The 24,070-nt window shown below is 36.9% G+C and overlaps 1 protein-coding gene across 2 annotated transcripts in view; it reads left to right on the top strand.

The window, feature by feature from the left end:
• Nucleotides 1-24,070, top strand: part of AIDA (axin interactor, dorsalization associated) — a 52,808-nt gene that overhangs the window by 8,787 nt on the left and 19,951 nt on the right. The gene's annotated exons all lie outside the window — the stretch shown is intronic.

The raw sequence follows: 24,070 nt of genomic DNA, 5'->3' as shown, positions 1-24,070 counted from the left end.
TACACCTCCTTTATATATAAGGAAACAGTTAAGTAAAAGAAATCAATAATTTGGCAATAGGGGAAGCTAGGTGGCACAGTGGATAGAACACCAGCTCTGGAGTCAAGAGGCCTCAAGTTCAAATTCTGCCCCAGACACTTAATAATTACCTAGCTATGTGACCTCAGGCAAGTCTCTTAACCCTATTGCCTTAAATAAAAAAATGAATGAATAAATAATTTTTTTAGATAATTTAAAAAATAAATTGTCAATATCTAACTGTATGCCTTGCTCCACATCCATTATCAACCAACTCCTAAGATGTGGTACTGAATATTTTATAGTCTACATTGATCAAAATGATGTCTTGGGGCGGCTAGGTGGCACAGTGGATAGAGCACTGGCCCTGGAGTCAGTAGTACCTGAGTTCAAATCTGGACTCAGACACTTAATAATTACCTAGCTGTGTGGCCTTGGGCAAGCCACTTAACCCCATTGCCTTGCGAAAAAACAACCAAACTAAAAAAAAAAAATGTCCTAAATGTTTTATAATGTTTCAGGAATTGGGTAATTGTATTTTTAGTTCTGTTTATTTTGCTGTACAGTAGTTTATATGTCTTCCCAAGTTTTTTCAGATATTTCCAATTTCTTATATTTTAATGATGCCATAATGTTATATTGCATTCACTTATTACATTGTGTTCACTCATTTCTAAGTTGATAATGAGCACCCACTTTTTTCCTCTAGTTTTTTTATCTTTAAAAAAAGTTCTACAAATATAAATGTATTATTTTTTACATGTGACACCTTTTACTCTGTCTTTGATCTCCTTGGCATATGAAATACAGAAGTGGTATTACAAGCCATAGGGTATGTATAGTTTAATAACTTCAAATCGTTTGCTATACGAGGCAGCTAGGTGGTGCAATAGATAGAGCAGCAGCCCTAGGGTCAGGGAGACCTGAATTCAAATCTAGCCTCAGACACTTAATAATTGCCAGCTGTGTGACCTTGGGCAAGTCACTTATACCCATTGCCTTAAATAAATTTTTAAAAAAAATGAAAGAAAAAAGAAATTGTTTGCTACAATGGTTTGAACATTTAGTATCCAACTTACTTTTATCATTTATTAGTTTATTATTATATTTGTCTTCCACAGCCCCTCCATTATTTGTCAGTTTTGCCTTATGTGATGAATGTGAAGTAAAATTCAGAGTTTTAAAATTAATTACATTCCTCTTATTAGTGGTTTGGTGTATTCTTCATAATGCCTGTTGATAGTTTGCATTTCTAATTTTGAAAACTACCTGTATGTATCCTTATCAATAAGAAATGGCTCTTTTTCTTATATAGTTGATTCAATTCTCTGTCTATCTTAGATTTCAGGCTTTTATCAACGTTAATTCCTGCAGTCTTTTTCTTTAAATAGCTTTATCTCCTTTTTACTGTTAATTTTGTGGAAAAAACTTTAAATTTAAAATTCTATTAATTAAAATTATAATTTATAATTTTATAAATTTTATAATTAAATTTTAGATTTTATAATTTTCTGTCCTTTCCAAACCCCTGCTCTCTGACCCTCTTCCACCTCCTGCCAGAATTTAGAGTCTACCCATGGAAATTGAGTTATTATTATATATTATTATATATTATTTATATATATTTATATATTATATATTATTATATATTATTTCATTGAAAAAAATAGGGGCAGCTAGGTATCAAGCTAGTATCAAGAACATCAAACCCTAGAGTCAGGAGGACTCAGATTCTTGACACTTACTAGCCTGGGTGACTTTGGGTCAACTACGTAACCCCAATTATTCATATCTAGGGCCATCTCCAGTCATCCTGATTCATGTCTGGCCACTGGACCCAGATGGCTCTGGAGGAGAAAGTGAGGCTGGTGACTTACCATAGCACCCTCTTACTCAAATCCAAATCACATGCTTGTCATGGCATCATCTCCCTGATAAAGTCTTCTTTAAGAACCAATGACTAAACATTTTGCTTGAAACTAGGTTACCATAACACTTTCAGACCGTTGCCAAACGTTCTTTTCAACTCCATTCCCCTTCAGTGTTGTTCCTTCCATATTTGAATATTAGTTTCTTTAGCACAGGAACTGTCTTGCTTTTTTTTTTTAAATATCCATAGCCTAGAATGCAGTCAAGTACTAAGTTTTCCTTCATTCTGTTATCTCTATTCCTTGTCATTTAGGAGTTATCTCCCTTTTTATATTTATGAGCAGTACTTCCTTCCATTTGCAGTTTTTAAAAATGATTTAATCTTTTATCATTTCTTTGGAGCTCATTGTGCCATATTTTGTGAGATGTTTTTCAAAGACTGATTTTTGCCAAATAGTTTCCCCAAATTTCTGATAAATAAAAGTCCTTGCCTAGTAGGTTGTGTTCTCTTGTTAATGGAACAATAGGCTGCTACTGTGTTTGAGTGCTTTTGGGTCTTATCTAGTATGTTCTAAGAATCTAATTCTCTGTTTTCTTAACCACTACCAAATTTTAATTTTTGTTTCTTTTTTTTTCAAATTACATATAAAGATAATTTTCAGCATTTTTATTTAATGATTTTGAGTTCCAATTTTTCCTCCATTCCTCCCTTCATTCCCCATTCTTAAGACAGCAAATAATCTGATACAGGTTATATATACATGTTCAGTCATGCACTACCAAATATTTTAATCAGCATTGGTTTATGATAATAGAGTTTGAGCTATAGTAACATTGAGTGTCTTTCAATCTTACATTTTTTTCATTACTTCCTTTATGATTTTTTTTTTGTTCCTCTACCCAAGGAACAAATATTATTACTATGTCTAATAGCCAAAAAGTAGCACTTTGGGGTGATATGTCATTAAATCAGTTGATTTATTTAAATAGTGTCATTTTATTAGATTGCCATATCATGAACAATAGATTTTCTATCAATTATGTCAGTTTCTATAAATGGTATTTTGTAGTTATAATTCATGTAAGTCCTGAGTATTTGGGGAGGTTATTAATATCTAATTAAGTAGTATTAATATCTAATAATATTAATTCATATCTAATAATAATATCTAATCTAGGTAAGATAATTTTTTATGAATAGCTTTCAGTAGTACACATTTGGAAAAATGGAACCACAGGGCAGAATGTTATAAAATCAATTTTGGATGTTATAGTAAAATGACTGCCTTGCTTTTTCAAATTTGAAATACATCAGTATTTTCAATCTTTTAAGATTGTCTTCTGTTATGCTGTATGATTTTTTTAAAATTTTATTTAAGGTAAAGGAGTTAAGTGCCTTGCCCACAGTCACACAGCCAGGCAATTGTGTCTTGGGTCTGATTTGAACTCAGGTCCTCTTGACTCAAGGGCCAGGACTCTCTAGTCACTGAACCACCTAGCTGCCCCTTGCTGTATGATTTTTACCTTTTTTTTTTATAATATTTCCAGTAACTTTATTGCAATGCCACTTCATTATATAGTATTTTTAATTAATGTATTTTTTTCCCCATCACCTTCCATTTAGTAGTTGAATAGCCTTGCTTCTCTAACCAAGTGTCCCACCTTTAAAGAGCTTCACACCAGGAAAAATAACATTATTATTCTTTGTCATAATGGCCAGTGTCCCTCAGCTAGAAGGAAGGAATTGACCTCTTCAATGGCTAATTTTATTTTATTTAATCTTTATGGGCTTTAAAGACGAATTTCTTTGTCTTTTTTTTTTGTCAAGTTTTGCCTAAAGCAAAGACCTTGAATTCCAGACAGACATGAAGAGAATCACTTCTTGCCATCCTTTTTCATGATCCATTAAAAAAATTTAGTTGAACTGAGTTTTTGATTTTATTTTAAAAGTTCCTCTATATTTTCATGCATTCACCTGAGTTATGTTTCATTTTTCTTTTATCAATTTGGACATTTTAGCATCAGATTTTCCAAGTGATTATTTTTAATTTTCATTTTACTCAATAATATCTTAGTTAACAAATGTTTTCTTTTTTGGCATATATAGTTATGTAATTTGGGCAGCTAGACGGATGGCACATAGAGCATTGGCCTTGGAATTAGGAGAATGGGAGTTCAAATCAAGTTTTTGATATTTACTAACTGGGTAACCTTGGATAAGTCACTTAATTCTGATCACATCCGGGGCCCATCTCCAGGTGCCCTGATTCATACCTGACCACTGGATCTAGATGGCTTTGGAGGAGCAAGTGAGGTTGGTGATTTTGCACAGTGCCCCTATCACTCAAATCCAATTCGTGTGCTTGTCATGGCCTCACTTCCCTGATGTCATGGTCTTCTTTGAAGAATGAAGGACAAACATTAGTTATGTAATTTACATTATCAGTATTCTTGAAGATGTTATTCCAAATGAGATTTTTTGAACTGAGATCTCTTGTAGAATGATTACAGGAATTAGAATTTGTCATTCATTGCACATTTGTTTTTCTGTGTCAATCAGAAATTTGTGAAGCAATATTTTAACTTATTCCAGTGGAGAACTAGTAATGTTAGGAATAGAAGTCATTAAATGTTACACAGGATTTGTAGATTATAAAAGGAAGCAGTAAACAAGCATAACTTCTAAAAGGTGAACACTGATAATGATTTTTGTTTTGTTTTTTAAGACCCAAGACCCTAGTCTTGGGCCAGCCAGGTGGTATAGTGGATAGAGCATCAACTCTAGTGTCAGGAGGAGCTAAGTTCAAATCTGGCCTCAGACACTTAATAATTACCTAGCTGTGGGACCTTGGTCAAGTCATTTGACCCCATTGCCTTACAACGCCCCCCCCCCCCCCCAAAAAAAAAGAAAGAGGAGGAAAAAGACTAAGGTCTTCCTCTAGCACCTTAAGTTGAAAGTACAACAATTGTTCATGGACCTAGTCCCAAAACTGATTGGCTTGGAACTTGGGCTTGGAACCACTGGGCCTGGTGGTTCTTTACTTCCCGGACTCATCATATTATTGCTAGACTAAGTGCAGGTGCGCCAGGAATTTTAGCTATACTGCAGCTCAGAATTCCTAAGCTGAAACAATACAGCCTTGGCTTTCCCTAGCATTGGGGATAATAAACAAAAGTCATCATGCCCAGGTAGTTATTGCTTTTTATTCACATATATTTCCTTAAATCTAGTCTGACATTGAATATTCATTGATTCATTACATATTTGTTGCTTCTCTGACAAAGTGTCCCAGGAGAGATTACACTGTTATTCTTTGTCATAATGGCCAGTGTCCCTCAGCTAGAAGGAAGGAATTGACCTCTTCAAACTTTTACCAGGGTAGACTAAAGGTTGTAGTCTGGAAAAGAATTTAGTAGTCAGATAATGACCCATAGAAAATTATACCTTTTTTTATTTGCTTATGCATATGTCTGTTTTAAAATGTATGAATGCCTACAACAATATTAGCTGTGAATAGGTTAATTGGTTAGAAAAATTGAACTGTTCAGGATTTTACATACTGCTTGCTCTACTTCTTACTGAATTCTTAACAAAATAGGTGTTTAAATTAATTGTGAAGGTGTGTGTGTGTTAAATGGACACAAGTTAGAAAATTAGTAAGGGAAAGTTTGTCTTTATCTTGATCACATTTTGAATTTTTAATTTCTTCTGTTGTTTTTTTTTTTTGTTGTTGTTGTTATCCTTCAACTCCATAAGCTTCTTTATTATCTTGATGCAGGTGATAGGCACATCTGTTGTTCTAAGCTCTCTCTTGAACTCGGCTCAAGGCAAGTCAGTAAGCATTTATTAGTCAGCTACCATGTGCCCAATAACACTGCTAAACATCGAGGATACACAAAAGCTAGTAGTTTCATGAGGAAGACAATTTTATAGAAACAAGCTATAGGCAGAATAGATTGGAATTCGTCTTAAGAAGGAAGGCTTTAGCATTAAGGAGAAAATACTTAAATAGAAAGTAAGGTTTTTAACTAGGCTCTAGACATAGAGGAAGTCAGGGAAGTCTGGAAACAGGTGTGGGGGAAGAGTATTCCAGAAATGGGGGACAGCTAGTGAAAAGAAGTCCAGAGACAGTGTTGTGTTCAAAGAACAACAAATAGGCCAATCACAAGATTTTATACTACCAGGAAGTAAGATTATAAGAAGCCTGAGAAGGTAAGAGGAAACCTGGCTTAAAAAGGCTTTAAGAGAGACAGGATTTTCTACTTGATTCTGGAGATGAGATAAGAAACTACTAAACTTTTATTGAATTAGGAAGAGGCATGATCAAACCTACAGATTAATAATGTAATTGATAGCTGAGTAGAAGATGGATTGGAAGATTAGTGCAGCAGTTGTGAGATGATGGGGCTTTGCACCAAGATGGTGGTGTTGTCCAAGAAAGTGGCTTATCTAAGATGCTTACAAGATTTGGCAATAGATTTATATAGAAAGTAAGGGGGTAGGGGTGGCTAGGTGGCGCAGTTGATAAAGCACCGGCCCGGGAGTCAGGAGTACCTGGGTTCAAATCCGGTCTCAGACACTTGATACTTACCTAGCTGTGTGGCCTTGGGCAAGCCACTTAACTCCGTTTGCCTTGTAAAAATCTAAAAAAAAAAAAAAAAGTAAGGGGGTTGGGGGGAGTAGTGAGTAGAACATGAGAAATTGGAGTTGAAGATGACACTGAGGATATGAACCTGGGTGACTAGAAGGATGGGTGTTTACTCAAGAAAAATAAGGAAGTTTGGGGGAGTTTTGGTTTTTTTTCTGTTTGTTTGTTTTTTAGGTTTTTGCAAGATAAATAGGGTTAAGTGGCTTGCCCAAGGCCACCCAGCTAGATAATTATCAAGTCTCTGAGACCGGATTTGAACCCAGGTACTTCTGACTCCAGGGCCGGTGCTTTATCCACTGTGCCACCTAGCTACCCCTGAAATAAGGAAATTTTGAAGGAGATTAGGGAGATTTGGAGAGCAAGTTAGTGAGGTCAGTTTAGATATGCTCAATTTAAAATAATGTCTATGGGATAACCAATTTGAGCTATCTGTTAGACAACTAGTGACATGAGATTAGAGTCCAGGAAAGAAGTTGAGGGCTGGATAAGTATATTTGTATGAGATGAAATTGAATCTATGGAATCTGATAAGGTCACCTATAAAAATAGTATAGAAGAAGGAAAGGTCCAAAGACAAAAGTTTTGGGGGGGTCCACACACTTAGCAGGCATTTAGTAGATGAAGATAGAGCAAAGTAGTCAGAAGAAGTCAGAAAAGGAAAGAGTAGTGTCATAAAAACCTAGAGAGAAGAAAATTTCAAGAAGACAGTGAACAACAGTGTCAGAGGCTGCAGAAAGTTCAAGAAGAATGAGGACTGAGAAAAGATTACTAGATTTGGCTATTTAAATGATTGATAACTTTGGAGAGAGCAATTTCAGTTGGAAGATTAGAAGCCAGACTTCAGGGAGTTAATAAGAGAGTGAGAAGGGAAGTGTGGAGGCATCAGATACCAGCTAGCTTTCTCAAGTTTAGCTACAAAAGGGAGGAAAGATACAGGAGGAGAGCTAATATGGATTGTTGGATCAAGGGAAGTTTTGTTTTAAGAATGGGAGAGGGGCGGCTAGGTGGAGTAGTAGATAAAGCACTGGCCCTGGAATCAGGAGTACCTGGGTTCAAATCCGGTCTCAGACACTTAATAATTACCTAGCTGTGTGGCCTTGGGCAAGCCACTTAACCCCATTTGACTTGCAAAAAAAAAAACCTAAAAAAAAAGAATGGGGGAAAAATGGATGTGTTTATAGGCATTAAGGAAGCAACAATAGGGAGAGATTAAAGATTAGTGGTTAAGGATGATAGATTGGAGGCAGCTAGTTAGCTCTGTGGATAGATAGATTGCTGGACCTGAAGACTTTAAGTTCAAATTTGGCCTCAGGCAGTAATAGATGTGTAACCTTAGATAAGTTATTTAACCTCCTATTGCTTTAATCCACTGGAGAAGGAAATGGCTAATTACTACAGTAGCTTTGCTAAGAAAACCCCATGGATGGTATTGGCATACTATGATCCATGGGGTATTGAAGACTGAACAATACAGGGATCATAGAGGGGGCAATTTGCTGGATGGAATGAAATAGGATCACTTGTGCACACATAAGGGTTTGCTCTCATGTAAAGAGAGGCAAAGGAGATAGCAGAAAATGTCTGATGACATTTTATCAGATGACAAGGAGGGGGGGAAAGGAATAACTCTACAAGTGGCCTCCTCCCAGAGAATCATCCCATATAACAAATAGTATTGATTGATGATGTTTGTCCTTCATTCTTAAAGAAGATGTGATCACAAGCACACAAATTGGATTTAAGTGAGGGGGTTCTGTATTAAGTTGTCAGCCTCATTTTCTCCTCTAGAACCATCCAGGTCCAGTGACCAAATATGAATCAGGACAACCAGAGATGACCCTGGATGCAAGGCAATCAGGATTAAGTGATTTGCCCAAGGTCACACAGCTAGTAAGTAAAGTGTCTCTGAGGTCAGATTCCAACTCCTGTTCTCCTGACTCCAAGGCCAGTGCTCTATCCATTATAACACCCAATATTTTTTAAAAGAGGAAAAAAGTATAACTAACCATAGGTGTTCCACAAATCTAGGTCCTGGACCTTTGCCCTTCCAGGTTCCATGAATTTAATTACTACCTCTGCTGATGATTCTGAAATCTACCATCTAACCCTAACTTCTCTGCTGATGCCCAGTCTCACAACTCTGCCTTCCTTTCAGACATCTCAAACTGGATGTTCAGTAGACATTTTAAACTTGATATGACCAAAAATGAACTCGATATCTCTCATTTTAATTTTATTTTTTCCCAATTACATTAAAGATAGTTTACAACATTCATTTTTGTAAGATTTTGAGTTTCACGTTTTTCCACCTCCCTCCCTTCTTTCATCCCTTCCCTTTGACCATAGTAATTGGATATATACGTATACAATCATGTTGAACATGTCTTTTTTAGTTAAGTTGTGAAAGAATAAAAAGAATAGGCCCTGGAGTCAGGAGTACCTGGGTTCAAATCCAGTCTCAGACACTTAATAATTACCTAGCTGTGTGGCCCTGGGCAAGCCACTTAACCACGTTTGCCCCGCAAAAACCTAAAAATAAATAAACAAACAAATAAAGAAAGAAAGAAAGAACAAGAGGGAAAAGATCATGAGAAAGAAAAATTCATAAAATAAATTTTTAAAAATTAAAAAGAGTAAACTTGGATCTGAATTTAGCCTTCATAGTTCTTTCTCTGAGTATAGAAAACACCATCCATATAGATGGTATTTTCCATTACAAGTCTTTAGAATTATCTGTGATCATTGTACTACTTAGAAGAGCTAAGTCCCTCATAATTGACTATCACACAATGTTGCTGTTAATGTGTACAGATGAATTCAATATCTTTCTTCCTAAACCTCCTGTCTACCCCTCACATACAAACACAGTCTCCCTATTATTGTGGAGAGCTATACCAGCCTCCTAATCCCTCCACTCTTCTTTCCTCCCTCATTGTTTAGTCTGTCAGTTTCCTTTTTTATTTATTTAAAGCAGTGGGGTTTGAGTGACTTGTCCAGGGCCACACAGCTAGGGAAATATTAAGTGTCTGAGGCTGGATTTGAACTTCAGTCCTCCTGGCTCCAGGGCCGGTACTCTATCCACTGTGCCACCTAGCTGCCCCTGTTGGTTTCCTTTTGGCATCATCTCAGCAACACTCCCTTTTCTTCAACACTTTCACCACTCTAGTGCAGGCCTTGCATCCTCTCATACTTGAACCATTGCAGTAGCCTGTAGACTCCTTTCTCCAATTCATTCTCCACATTCAGCCAATAGTGATTTTTCTAAAGCACAGATCCAACTCCTTTTCACCGTACTTATGATCATTTCCTATCACCTCCAGGACCAAATATGAAATGCCATTTGGCATTCAAAGCTCATCATAGCCTACCATACACCCCTGCCTTTCCAGTCTTCTTATACCTTATTCCTCTTCTTAGACAAGATTCCACAGTTCATGGAAATTGACTTCTTCACTGTTGCACAAACAAAACGCTCTAGGCATTTTCTCTGGTCTGGAATACTCTCCACTATTTCTGCCTCCCAGCTTACTTTTAAGTTCCACCGAAAATTCCATCTTGTACCTTTCCTCAGTGCTTCTTAATATTTTGCTCTTCCTCTCAGGTTATTTCATTGGCCCTGAAGTCAGAAGGATCTCAGTTCAAATCCAACCTCAGACACTCACTAGCTGCGTGACCTTGAGCAGGCATTCACATCTAGGCCACTCACACCCAGGGTCATCTCCAGTCATCTGATTCATATCTGGCCACTGGGCCCAAATGATTAAAGTGAGGCAGGTGACTTAGCACAGCTTGCACTTACTCCAGTTCAATTGGTGTACATGTCATGTAGAGGCATCACCTCTCTGATGTCATGGTCTTCAAGAACTAAGAACAAACATCACTTATCCTGTATATATAGCTTGTTTCCCCCTTTAGATTATGAGGGCAAGGGACTGCCTTACCTTTTTTTTTTTTTTTGTATCCTCCAGGATTTAGCCTGGGACCTGGCACATAGTGGGTCTTTAATAAATATTGACTATTTTCTTAAGCTTTTCTTTGGGAGGGTGGGTGTGTATGGGTTTAACTAATTTTTTTATCTTATTCTGGAATACTTAAAAATTATTTAGCATTTATTTGTAAAAGCAATTTTAACATTCCTCTTTAAAACTTTTGAGTTCCAAATTCTCTCCTTTCCTCCCTCCTCTCCCAATCCTCATTGAGAAGGCAAGCAATTTTATATAGGTTATACATGTGTAGTTATGCAAAGCATTTCCATATTGTCATGTTTGAAAGAAAATATGCACAAAAACCCCCTCAAGAATAAAGTAAAAAAAGTATGTTTTAATCTGTATTCAGACACCATCACTTTTTTCTCTGGGATAAAATATTTTTAATCATTAATCCTTCAGAGTTGTCTTGGATTATTTTATTGATGAGAATAGTTAAGGCATTCACAGATGGTAATCTTAAACTATTGCTGTTCACTTTGTACACAATACATTTCACTTTGCTTTAACTCAAATAAGTCTTTTGAGATTTTTCTGAAAACATTCTGCTCATCATTTCTTCTAGCAGTAATATTCTATCATAAATATATATATCAGTATTTGTTCAGTCATTCCCCAGAAGTTGGGCATTTCCTCAGTTTCCAGATCTTTGCCACCCAAAAAGAACTGCTATAAATATATTTGAGCTTATAGCTCCTTTTCAATTTTGCTTTTTATCTCTTTTGTAATATACTTAAAGTAGTAAGTGGTATTGCTAGGTCAAAGGGCATACATGATTTTATAGCCCTTTGGGCATAATTCTAAATTGTTCTAAGAATGATTTTAATCACTTCACAACTTTACCAACAGTGGAGTATATTAATGTTTCATTTTTCCCACATCCCCTCCAACCTTTTGTCATTATCCTTTTCTGACCTGTTAGCCAATCAAATAATTGTAAGATAGTACCTCAGAATAATTTTAATTTTCATTTCTCAAGTCAGTAGTGAGTTAGAGCATATCTTTTGATCATTTATCAAATTTGGGGATGACTTAACTTCTTTTCAATTCTCTAAATGCTTGAGAAGTGAAATCTTTATCAGAGAAAACTGATTCAAAATTTTTTTCATGTTTACTATTGTTTTCTGTATTTCCCTACATTCCATTACCCTAGCCCTTTATTCTGTTCTTTTCCTCCTTTCCCCCTGCTCCTCCTCAAAAGTGTTTTACTTAGGACTATTCCCTATCCTAATCTACCCTCCCTTTTATCATCTTCCAACCCCTTTTCTCCTATTCCCTTTCCTTCTTATTTTCTTGTAGGGTAAGAGATTTCTATACCCAATTGAATGTGTATGTTATTCTCTCTTTAAGCAAATCCTGATGAAAGTAAAATGTACTCACCCCCCCCACCTTCTCCTTCCCCTCCATGTTCTTGACTCTTTTTAATATATTTCTCAACTCCTTATTTAGATATCCCTTCATATTCAACTCATACCTATATCCTGTCTCTTACCTATATCCTAACTGCCCTAATGAGAAAGCTCTTCTGAATGACATGAATCACATTCCCATGTAGGAACAACAGTTTAATTGTAATAAGTCTTTTCCTATTATCTTTTTATGCTTAAGATTTATATTTCAAAATCAAGTTTTCATGTCCATTTTTTCCCTGAAGGATTTCTGCTCAAATTTTTCTGGATGATTTCTGGTGATTCTTGTTAATCCTAACTTCTTTGCCTCTGGAATATCATATTCTAAGCTTTTATCCTTTAAGGTAGAAGCTGTTAAATCTTGCATTATCCTGACTGGCTCCATGTTATTTGAATTGCTTCTCTCTGACTGCTTGTGATATTTTCTTGACCCGGGAGCTCAGAAATTTGGCTACAATATTCTTAGGAGTTTTCACTTTGGATCTCTTTCAGGAGTTGATCAGTGAATTCTTTCAATTATAGTTTACCCTCCAGTTTTAGAATATTTGTATATTTTTCCTTGATGATTTCTTGAAAGATAATGTCCAGGCTCTTTGGGGGGGGGGGGTGAATCTTTCAGATAGTCCAAGAATTTTAAAATTTTTATCTTCTGAATCTTTTTTTCCAGGTCAATTGTTTTCCCAGTGAGATCTTTCACATTGTCTTTTATTTTTTCATTTTTTGGGTTTTTTTTTTTTGTTTTTTGATTTCATAAAGTCATTAGCTTCCATTTACTTAATTCTAATTTTTAAAAAGTTATTTCCTTCAGTGAGTTTTTGTATATCCTTTTCCATTTGGCCATTCCACTTTTTAAGGAGTTTTGCTTTCATTATATTTTTGTGCCTCATTCTGTTTCTTCAGTGAATATTTGTGCCTTTTTTCCATTTGGTCAATTCTGTGCTGCTTTTTTTTTTCCTTAGGATTTTTGCAAGACAAATGGGGTTAAGTGGCTTGCCCAAGGTAATTATTAAGTGTCTGAGACCGGATTTGAATCCAGGTACTCCTGACTCCAGGACTGGTGCTCTATCCACTACACCACCTAGCCACACCCAATTCTGCTTTTGGTATTCTCATTGCTTTTTGGTACCTCTTTCCATTTGGCCTATTCTGTTTTTTATTATTGATATTTTATTTTTCCAATTATATGTATAAAGTTTATCGACATCCACGTGCATATTTATAAGTTAAACAATTTTCTTCCACTTCCTTTTCATCCCCTCCCCCCTCAGAAGTGAATAGCTTAGTGAAAATTGAATATGTGCATTTGTGTTTAACATGTTAGTAATTTTCTGTATGAGGAATTCGGACTAAGGAAAAAGAAAACCATGAGATAGGAAGGAAAAATACAGAAGTTTTAAAAAACAAACATAGTGTTCATTCAGATTCTGGGGGGGGGGGTTGTTTTGTTTTTCATCTGAATGTGGATGGCATTGTCCATAATGGGCCTCCCAGGATTGTCCTAGCCCTCCAAGCTACTGAGAGCTACTTTCATCTATCAAAGCTGATCAGTTCACAGTGTTGTTGTTGTTAATGTACACAATGTTCTCGTGTGTTCAGCTCCCTTCTCTCAGCATCAGTTTTCCTAATTCATTCCATGCCTCACTAAGAGTACAACCATTCATGAAGGTTTCTTATAGGACAGTAGTACTCTATAACATTCATATACTATAAACTTGTTCAGCATTCCCTAATTGATGGGCATCCCCTCAATTTCCAATTCTTGGCTACTACAAAAAGAGCTGTTGTGAATATTTTGGAATATGTGGATTTTTCCCAGTTTTTATGATTTCTTCTGGATATAGGCCTAGTATTGGCATTGCTGGATCAAAGGGTATGATCAATTTTATTGCTCTTGGGGCATGGTTCCATATTGCTCTCCAGAATAATTGGATTAGTTCACAGCTTCACCAGCAGTACATTAATGTCCCAAACCTCCCACAGTCTCTTCAGCATTTCCCTTTTTGTCATTTTAGCCAATCTAATAGGTATGAGGTATACCTCAGGTGTTTTAATTTACATTTCTCTAATCAGTAATGATTTTGTAGCATTTTGTAACATGATTATTTATAGGCTTAATTTCATTTGAAAACTGCCTATTCATATCCTTTGACCATTTATCAATTGGGGAATGACTTACAACCTTACAAATTTGATTCTGTTCTCTATAATTTTAAAAATGAGACCTTTATCAGAATCTTTAGCTATGAAAATTATTTCCTAGCTTTCTGTTTTCCTTCTAATCTTGGCAGCATAGATTTTATTAGTCCAAAACCTTTTTAATTGAATATAGTCAAAATCATCCATTTTTGTAATTTATAATGTATTTCATTTCTTATTTGGTCATAAATTTCTCCCCTTTTCATAAAGAGTATTTCTTGATCTATTAATTGGTCTATGGTATCGCCCTTCTAGTCTGTTTTTGTTTTTAGGGGATCATTTTCTTCAGTATTTGGATTCTTTTTTTCATTATTTTCTTGAATCACTCTCATTTCTCTTCCCAGTTTTTTCCTCTGCCTCTCTCTTATTTGATTTTCAAAATACTTATTAAGCTCTTCCATGGCCTGAGATCAATTCATTTTTCTTGGAGGTTTTGGATGTAACTTTTACTTTGCTATCTGTGTGTGTGTGTGTGTCTGTGTGTCTGTGTGTTTTGATCTTCCTTGTCACCAATGTAATCTCCTATGGTCAGATTTTCTGTAGGTTGCTCATTTTCCCAGCCTATTAACTCGTTATTAAAAGTTATATTGACTTAATGTTTAAATGTTTATTAATGACTAAGTAGAAGGAAATAGCCAAAAATTAATTTGGAAGCTTATACAAAACCAACCTTCTGCATATGTTTTTATCCTTCATTTTTGAGGAAGACCAGAGAGACGATGCCATGACAAGCACATGAATTGGATTTGAGTGAGGGGAGGCTGTGCTAAGTTCCCAGACTTACTTTCTCCTCCAGAGCCATCTGGGTGCAGTGGTCAGATATGAATCAAGACAACTGGAGATGGCCCTGGATGTGAAGCAGTTGGGGTTCAGTGACTTGCCCAAGGTCACACATCTAGTTTAAGTGTTTGAAACTAGATTTGAACTCAAGTCTTCCTGACTTCAAGGTCAGTGCTCTGCTCACTGTGCCATCTATTTGTCTTCTCTAGATGCTTATTTATAAATTTAAAAAGATTTAATCTGATTATTTTCCATTTAAGTTTGTTAATAAGTTATATAGAAATGGAGGGGGGTTTCTTTAGCGTAAAAGTTGTTTGCTGAATTTAAAACTTGGTCCTTATGGTACCTTTAAGAGAGTAGTGCTGGAGTGGCTAGATGGTGCAGTGGATTAGATTACTTAACTAACTTTTGTTAAAGGATGAACTTTATTGTCATTTTTTAAAAAATCTATTAAATAATTACCATAAGGCAAAACAAAATAATTTCCCAAGCTTCAGGGGGGTTTTATGCAGCTGTTTTCAGAGCTACATCTATGGACCTGTAAGTTTTCAGTTCTTCCAAGGTGGTATGATCAAAGGAGAGGTATGTTGACTACACTCCTGACTGGTGCTAGTGCTGCTGCTCCTCACCCTGGGACTGCCACCCAGAATTGTGACCCAGATCAAGCTAACAGTTCCTGCCTTCAATGCTTGTAAAGAGACTCATTGTTCAACATCATCTGTGGACTGAGAGGGAGCTGTGGAAGCAGATGCTGCTGCCACTGTTGATTGCATGTCTCCCTTAGGTCTACTCCTGATTGCCTGGGGCTGGGTCTGTGCTGATGTGGTCTACCCATTGTTCCACTCTCAGCTAGGTGTGACAGACCTCTTTCCTGTTGACCTAAGTTGTCTTCAGCTGGAAAATTATTTTACCCCCATCCTTTTGTGGGTTCTGCTGCTCTAGGAATTGTTTTATGGCATTATTTAAAAGAGTTTGGAGGGGTTTTAGGAAGACCTCCACTGAGTTGCTGCCTTTACCATCTTGGCTCTGCCCCTGGAACACTTTTTAAAATTATTTCCTTAGGCATGGTAAAAATAAAAGTGACAGTTTTTAAAATGAGAACTTTTTTTTAATAATTTCAACTTCAGGATGATTTGGAAAATCTGAGTTACTGCTAATAACTTAAATCTTTTTGAAGTTGAGTTTTGAACACTTCCATTTTGGGATAATTTGCTTACTAATTCTGTGAAACAGTTAAGTTGATTTATATCTCTTTTCTAAAGGTCATTTTATTATTTGGAAAGTGGACAATACTGTAGCAAGCAGAGCTTATCTCATAAAAAGAAATAATTGAATACCAAGTGTTCTCATTATTGTAGTAAAATGCTGTTACTGCAACTGAAAATGATATTTTAGTCACATTATTTTTATACTGAGGCTGGGTGTGGTCCCTTAAAATAATTATGAATAATGGCTGTTGGTATTTTGCCATAATGCCATAGATTCTGCATAAAAACAGATTGATGCCTTTTAACTTGCAGAGATTTTGGAGTCTAAAATAATTTCCAACTGGCAGTTATATTCTTTGTTGACAGGGGAAAGAGTTCAGTTAAATTAATTTCAGAAAAGAAGGAAGAAAGCAGCTAGGTATTTATTTATTCATTTATTTATTTATTTATTTGTTAGATTTTTCAAAGCAATGGGGTTAGATGGCTTGCCCAAGGCCACACGGCTAGGTAATTATTAAGTTCTGAGGTTGGATTTGAACCCAGGTACTCCTGACTCCAGGGCCGGTGCTCTATTCACTGCACCACCTAGCCACCTCTTAGGTAATTTTTCTAAAAGATTTAAAATCTACAAAGATGAAATATACAAGTAATTAAGTTATATCCATATTTTATGAAAATGGAAAGCTGTAAAGATCTGCTTCTTTATAGTTCTTTGTTATTGGTTAACACCTGCTTACATTAGCCATGTACATTGCCTTCACATTTTAACTCAATTTAAAATCTCTGGAGAATGTAGCATTATATAATTAACAACCATACATTGTCATAGCTAGAGTATTAGTATTAAAAATGCGGGCATCTCTAGATTTTAGGGAACAAGAGCCATCTCCCAATAGATTAAAAAAATGATCAATAGATATGATTAGGCAGTTTCTTAAAAGAAGGTTTTGGTCATGTGGGACTGTTAAACTATAGGTGAAACTGAACTGTTTCGCCCATTTACATAAAGTCACTAAACTGTGCATGACCTTTGACCCAGCTATGAAAGTATATTTTAAAAATCTTTTTAGTGTCTCTAGAAACATTAATAGTATTTATCTGCTCTAAATAACCCTTTCTAAAATCTTTGTAAAAGCCCCTTGGAAAGGTTGGTGAGAAGTTTGAGGACAAAAAAAAAAGTTTCTCTTAGGTAAATGGCTTGAGGGTGGTTGTCAGTTCTTTTAATTTAATATTAACTTAATTACAGCTCAGACACAGTGGACAGAACACTGGCCTTGGAGTCAGGAGACTGGGGGTTCAAATCTGGTCTCAGACACTTAATAGCTGTGTGACCTTGGACAAGTCATGTACCTGATTGCCTCACATCCAAGACCATCTCCAGTTGGCTCTAGAGGAGAAAGTGAGGCTGCTGATTTAGCACGGTTCCCCCTCACTTGTCATGGCATCACCTCCCCTGATGTGTCATGGTCTTAGAATGAAGGTCAAACATCATCAACTAAAGGCAACCATTGCCTTCTCCATCCCAGAAATAATTAGGGCAGTCTCTTTGCTTGTCCACCAGTTGTAATGTCTTAACCTACCCTTCTTCACTGAAAAAAGTATTGCAGACAACTAGGAATCTAGAGTCAGGGAAACCTGAGTTCAAATTCTACATCAGACATTTAAGTGAGGTTGATCTCAGTTTCTCTGAGTAAAATGGGGCTAATAGCACTATTGGTTGTTGTGAGGATCAAATGAGATAATATATGTAAAGTGCTTTGCAAGCCTACTTTATAAATGCTAGCAGTTGAGAAAGGATAATTGATAGCTATCAAAGGGAGAGGGAAGAGTTCACTTTGTTTACTCCAGAATGAGATGAGTGGTGATTTGATTACTCAGCAGCTCTGGAATGTTAACCCAAACTGATTTTTTATATATTGTAATATTTTCCTTATTCAGGATTTTTATAAATGATATCCCAGATTGTCTCAGGGCAGAAAATCATGTTGGTAAGCTTGGGGAACTACGTGATTTGAACATCCCTCTCCCAAGATAGAAGTGCTTGGACGTTAGATTAAATACAGTTTTCTTTTATACAACAATATTTTTTTTAGTTATGTTCTCCAAATAGATCAAAGATACAGGGATAAAACTAAAACTAATTCATTCTCTCTCTCTCTCTCTCTCTATATATATATATATATATATATATATACATACATACATACATACATACATACATGTGTGTGTGCTACCCACTTTTTAGGAATTTCATAGTGTTATATTTTTTATATTTTTTGATAACAATTTTTATTATTTTTTCCAATTATAAGAAAAGAGAGTTTCCATATTCATTTTGGCAAGATTTTGAGTTCCATATTTTTCTCCCTATTCCTCAAGATAACAAGTGCTTTGATACAGGTTATACATGTACAATTACATTAACCATATTCTCTTATTAGTCGGGCGGGGGGAGACCATGAGAAAGGGAAAAAAACATAAAACAGAGTTTGAGAAGTGAAAATTTAATTTTTTGGTCTGCATTCAAATTCTTTTTTTATTCTATATTTATTATTTATTTATTCTCATTTTGTACAAATAATGTTTTTATACATTAATAAAATATTCTTGTTTAAAGGTAAACAAAATACCCCCTCCCCCCCAAAAAATATAGACTTGCTTGAGCAATAAAGTAAAGGGGAGAGAAAAAATTAAAACTAAAAAAATAATAGTAATAATTGTAGGTATGGCCAGGTGGTGCAATGGACGGACCACCAGCCCTGGAGCCTGGAGCACCCGAGCCCACATCCAGCCCCGTAGACCCAACAATCACCCAGACGTGTGACATGCAAGCCACCCCAACCCCACTGCCCTGCAAAAACCAAAAAAAAAAAAAAGGAAAAAAGACCCAAAATAAAATAAAATAGTAATAATAGTAGGGGTGGCTGGGTGGTGGACAGCATTGGCCCTTGAGCCAGGAGCACCCAGGTCCAAATCCAGCCTCAGACACCCAATGATCACCCTGCTATGTGGCCCCAGGCAGGCCACCCAGCCCCACTTGCTGTGCACCCCTCCAAATAATAATAACAATAACAATAAAACGTGCATCAGTCTTTGTTCCAACACCAACAACTCTGTCGCCGGTGGATCACATTCTTTATGATAAGTCCATCACAAAAGTTACTTCCATATTTTTCCACCATTGCCATTGCTGATCGAAACTCCCTCCTTTCATATTTCTCCACTACCATGTACTATATTTTCTCTATCCTTTCACTCTGACTCTGCTGTAGGGTCGTTGACTGGCTCAGCAGACAGATCCCTGGTCCTGGGGCCAAGCAGCCCTGAGCCCCCCTACCACCCCTTAGGCCCAGAATCCACCTGGCCCCATGGTCCTGCGCAGGCCTTCCAATCCCAGCCCCTTGCAAGAGGTAAAAAGGAAAATGTGTTATATCTGACCACTCTCCCCCCATGGTCCATCCTCTCCTCCTTTATTCACATCCCCTCCCCTTCCCCCTGCTCCCCCCTCCTTACTCCAGATGTCTATACCCCAGTGAGTATATTTGCAGTTTCCTCTCCTAGCCACCTCTGATGAGAGCAAAGGTTCCCTCATTCTCCCTTGCCTTCCCCCTTCCATATCATTGCAATAGCTCATTGTAATAAAGAAAAATCTTATTATCTGAAATATCTTGGCCTATTCCCCCTCTCCTTTTTCTTTCTCCCTTTACATTTCCCTGTTTTCTATTGACTCCATTTTTACACCATATTTTATCTTCAAATTTAGCTTTCTCCTGTGCTTCAACTATAAAAGTTCCTTCTACCTGCTGTATTAACTGAGGTTTATATGAGTATTATCAGTGTCATTTTATATGAGTATTATCAGTGTCATTTTTTTCTATGCAGAAATACATGCAGTTCATCCTCATTAAGTTCCTCATATTTTCCCCTTCTCCAATCTCTATGCTTCACCTGAGTCCTGTATCTGAAGATCAAACCTTCTGTTCAGCTCTGGCCATTCCAACAGGAACATTTGAAATTCTCCTGGTTCATCGAAAGTCCATTTTTTTCCCCTGGAAGAGGACATTCATTTTTTGCTGGGTAGTTGATTCTCGGTTGCATTCCAAGCTCTTTTGCCTTCTGGTATATTATATTCCAAGCCCTACGAGCTTCCAGTGTAGCTGCTGCTAAGTCCTGTGTGATCCTGACTGCAGCTCCACGATATTTGAACTGTATCCTTCTGGGTGCTTGTAATATTTTCTCTTTGATTTGGGAGTTCTGGAACTTGGCTATAATATTCCTAGGGGTTGGTTTTTTGGGATCTCTTTCTCAGGGGGATCAGTGGATTCTCTCCATTTCTATTTTGCCCTCTGCTTCTAGAATATCAGGGCAATTTTCCTGTAGTAATTCTTTGAAAATGATGTCAAGGCTCTTTTCCTGATCATGACTTACAGGTATTCAATAATTTTTAAATTATCTTTCCTAAATCTGTTTTCCATATCAGTTCTAACTCCCTCATTTGATTTTCAAAATATTTTTTGAGCTGTCATAGCCTGAGCCCAATTTCTGTTTTTTCTTGGAGTCTTTAGATGCAGGAGCTTGTGCTTCCTCATCTTCAGACTGAGTATTTTGATCCTTCTTGGGCTCATTTGCAAAATATTTCTCAATGGTGTTCCTCTTGTTTCTCTGCTTGCTCATTTTTCCCAGCCTAAGCCTGTTTTGAGGGTGCTTCCTGAGCTTCTGGGACACTCCCACAAGGGTCTCAGTGATTGGTCTGGTCTGTGAATGACCATATGCACCCCCCTCTGCCACGGGGCTGAGGTGTGGGGACCCTGCTGTTCTGTGGCGGGGCCTAGACTGCGATCAGGATCTGAATGTGGTCAGAGCCCCAGAGTCCTGTTCCAGGGGCAGAGGACAGAGCTCTGCAGTCTCTCTCTCTCTTCACTCCCCTCCTTAGGGTCAATGGGCTCATGCCCTGGGGGCTCCTGCTTACTGGCTCTACCTGCCATACCAGGGTGCAGCTCAGGAGACTCCCCCGCTGCTGTGAGCTGCGGCTCCCAGCGCCCTGGGGCTACCTCCAGGAGGCGGAAGTTCTTTGGCTCTGGCAGGCAGCCCCTCCGACCCCGGGGAGCAGAGCCTTTCTGTTCTTTTCCAGGTTACCTTGAGTAGGAGAACTACCTCCCTGGGTCCCTTTGTGGGTTCTGTCTTTCGAAAATTTAGTTAGAGTCCTTAGTTTCAAAGATTTATGAGAGAGCGCCTAAGACAGGATCCACTCTTGTTGCCATCTTGGCTCTGCCCCCCCTATATTGTGTTATATTAACCTAATTATATTGTATTGTAACAAATAATTAAAGGAATAGGTTTAGAGGAAACCTGGAAGGATTTTTATGCCCTGAAACAGAATGAAGAGAGCAGAACCAGAACACTTATAGAAGACTTAACTCTAAAGGAATGCTATGACCCATCAGAACTCCAAAACAATGATGATGAATCAAACATGCTTTCTGCCTTTTCAACAGAAAGATAATAGACTAGAGAGAGATACAGAATGAAACCCATTTTCAGATGCAGCCAATATATGGATGGATGGACGGATGGATGGATGGATGGATGGATGGATGGATAGATAGATAGATAGATAGATAGATAGATAGATAGATAGATAGATAGATAGATAGATTGATTTATTTTGTTGATGTTATGGGAAGGTTTGTGTGGGAGTGATACAAAAAAAGTATAAATTAATTATTAAAGAATGTAGAAGGAAGTTTTGAAGGGAACCATACCGGGCAGTCTTATGCCCCTGGTGTTTAGTCTTTAAGCTCTATGTTTGATTTTTTTACATTGTGTGTGTGTGTGTGTGTGTGTGTGTGTGTGTGTGTGTGTGTAAGGAAATACTCGTGTTGATGTTTTCAAGTTCATAATAAAAAGGGAAATTTAATAAATAAATTGTCAAACAAAAAACCAAAAAGTGAGCCTTTTGTTTCAGAAAAAAAAGTTGGATGGAGGGTGAGGTTAGAGGAGAATGCTTTGCCATTTCTTAAATGCAATTGAGCCCTCTTTCCTAGGTTGGGGTTGCTGGGAGGGCGGGGTTGCAGTTTTTAGGTACAATTTAGTCTCAGGAACAAAGAAGAAAACATTCCCCTTAACCAGAAATGTCTCCGGCACCCTCTGCTCTATGTTGCCTAAAATTTTTTAACAGAAGAAAAAAATTAACCATATAAATTTACATAATGAGATGAAAATGTTTAAAAACATCTTGGCAAATGATTGTTTGCCAGATGGTGTAGAAGAGATGTGACAGCCAAGACAGTATCAGTTTAGAAAATAAACTTGTTTGTAAAAACTTGAGAAGGATGGTAGATATTTATGACTGATATCTCATTAGAAAAAAGCAAGTGGAAGGTATAACAAGCATTAAATCTGGCAAGAAGCTTTACTAATGACAGTTATCCAAATGGTGTATATAGGATGAAGTTGGAAGAGCACATAGTAGAAAAAGAAACATCTGTAAAGATTTCTGTAGGGGCGGCTAAGTGGCACAGTGGATAGAGCACTGGCTCTGGAGTCAGGAGTACCTGAGTTCAAATCCAGCCTCAGACCTAGCTGTGTGGCCTTGGGCAAGCCATTTAACCCCATTTGCCTTGCAAAAAAAACCCCCTAAAAAACAACAACAACAACAAAAAAGATTTCTGTAACAAACCATACTGTTAGGAAAGGGGAACCCCACACCACTGAGACTCCAATATCACTTCCAGTTGTGCTCATGGAGGAGATAAAAATGGCATGAAACAAAAAAAAGACAGAAGCAACTGACTAAAACACCTATATACACAGGAGATTCAACTTAGAGGTAATAATTTGGAGGAAGATGAAAAACTGGTTCACAAGGTATTGGAAGGAGGGGAAGATACCAAAGACATGGGAAAAAAATATTAATTTTCCCTCCTCCCCCTAAAAAAGTCCAAGAAATTATCAACTTCTGATGTACATACCTATACCTCCATTCATATAAAAGTTTTATGAGAAAAATATATAGTTATCCCTTCCACTGGGTGATTTCAGTATATTGTAGGTTGACAGAAATTAAATGGGAATTTTTGGGAAGGCCAAGCAGATGATGCAGAAAAATTTAGAAACTCAGAAATGCATCAAAAATATGTATAGTATTATATAATAGCAACATATTTTATCTCTTGATACCATAATTCAGACTTTTTCTCTGATATGAAGGGAGGGCCAAAAAATTTTACACAGATTTTCCAGATTGCAAGATACTGTGTTCCTAACCTTCAAAGTATGAAAGAGCTTAACTGTACTCATCAAATACTATACCTTGATGAAAATTAGAAATAAGAAAGTTCCTTACAAGAAAGGACCACAAATGAATGCTTCTTTAACATCAGAAACCTGACTAAAATATGTTCAAGGTCTCACTGTATTTACTGTTTGTTGACTATTAAATAAAAGCTTGTGATTTAGTAGAATAACACATCTATTGGGTGGTGAGAGATAGCTGTATGAAAACAAAGAGGGATAGATTATATGATTTATATGGGGATGAAGGAGAAGGAAAATTCCAGAGTCAGCTACACACACGTATATATACATATACACATACATGTATACATGTATGTGTATATGTATAGCATTTAGTTGGAAGTGAGTGACTGCTTTTCAGGGAAGAGATTGAGGCTGTATATGTATATTTGGTAGAATAAAGGACCAGCCAGATATGTGTAGTTGAGAACTATGAAAAATAAATTGGTTGATAGTCCATGAAAGTGCTACTGTATGGATTGAGTATTGAAAACATCAGCTCTTGGGCATGGAGTTGATGGAGAGAGGACCTGGAATCAAGGGAGGCTGAAAGGCAAGGAAATAAAAAAAAAATCTCTTATTTTTCAGTCTTCATCTTTGTGAGTTTCTCAGTGTCTTTAGTGGTGGTGGTTAAAATGGTATTAGATAACACTTTGGTC

The sequence above is a fragment of the Macrotis lagotis genome, chromosome 2 (genome assembly GCF_037893015.1).
Source record: "Macrotis lagotis isolate mMagLag1 chromosome 2, bilby.v1.9.chrom.fasta, whole genome shotgun sequence".
NCBI lineage: Eukaryota > Metazoa > Chordata > Mammalia > Peramelemorphia > Peramelidae > Macrotis > Macrotis lagotis.
The sequence above is the reverse complement of the archived record's forward strand: the minus strand, read 5'-3'. Positions and strand labels throughout refer to the sequence as shown.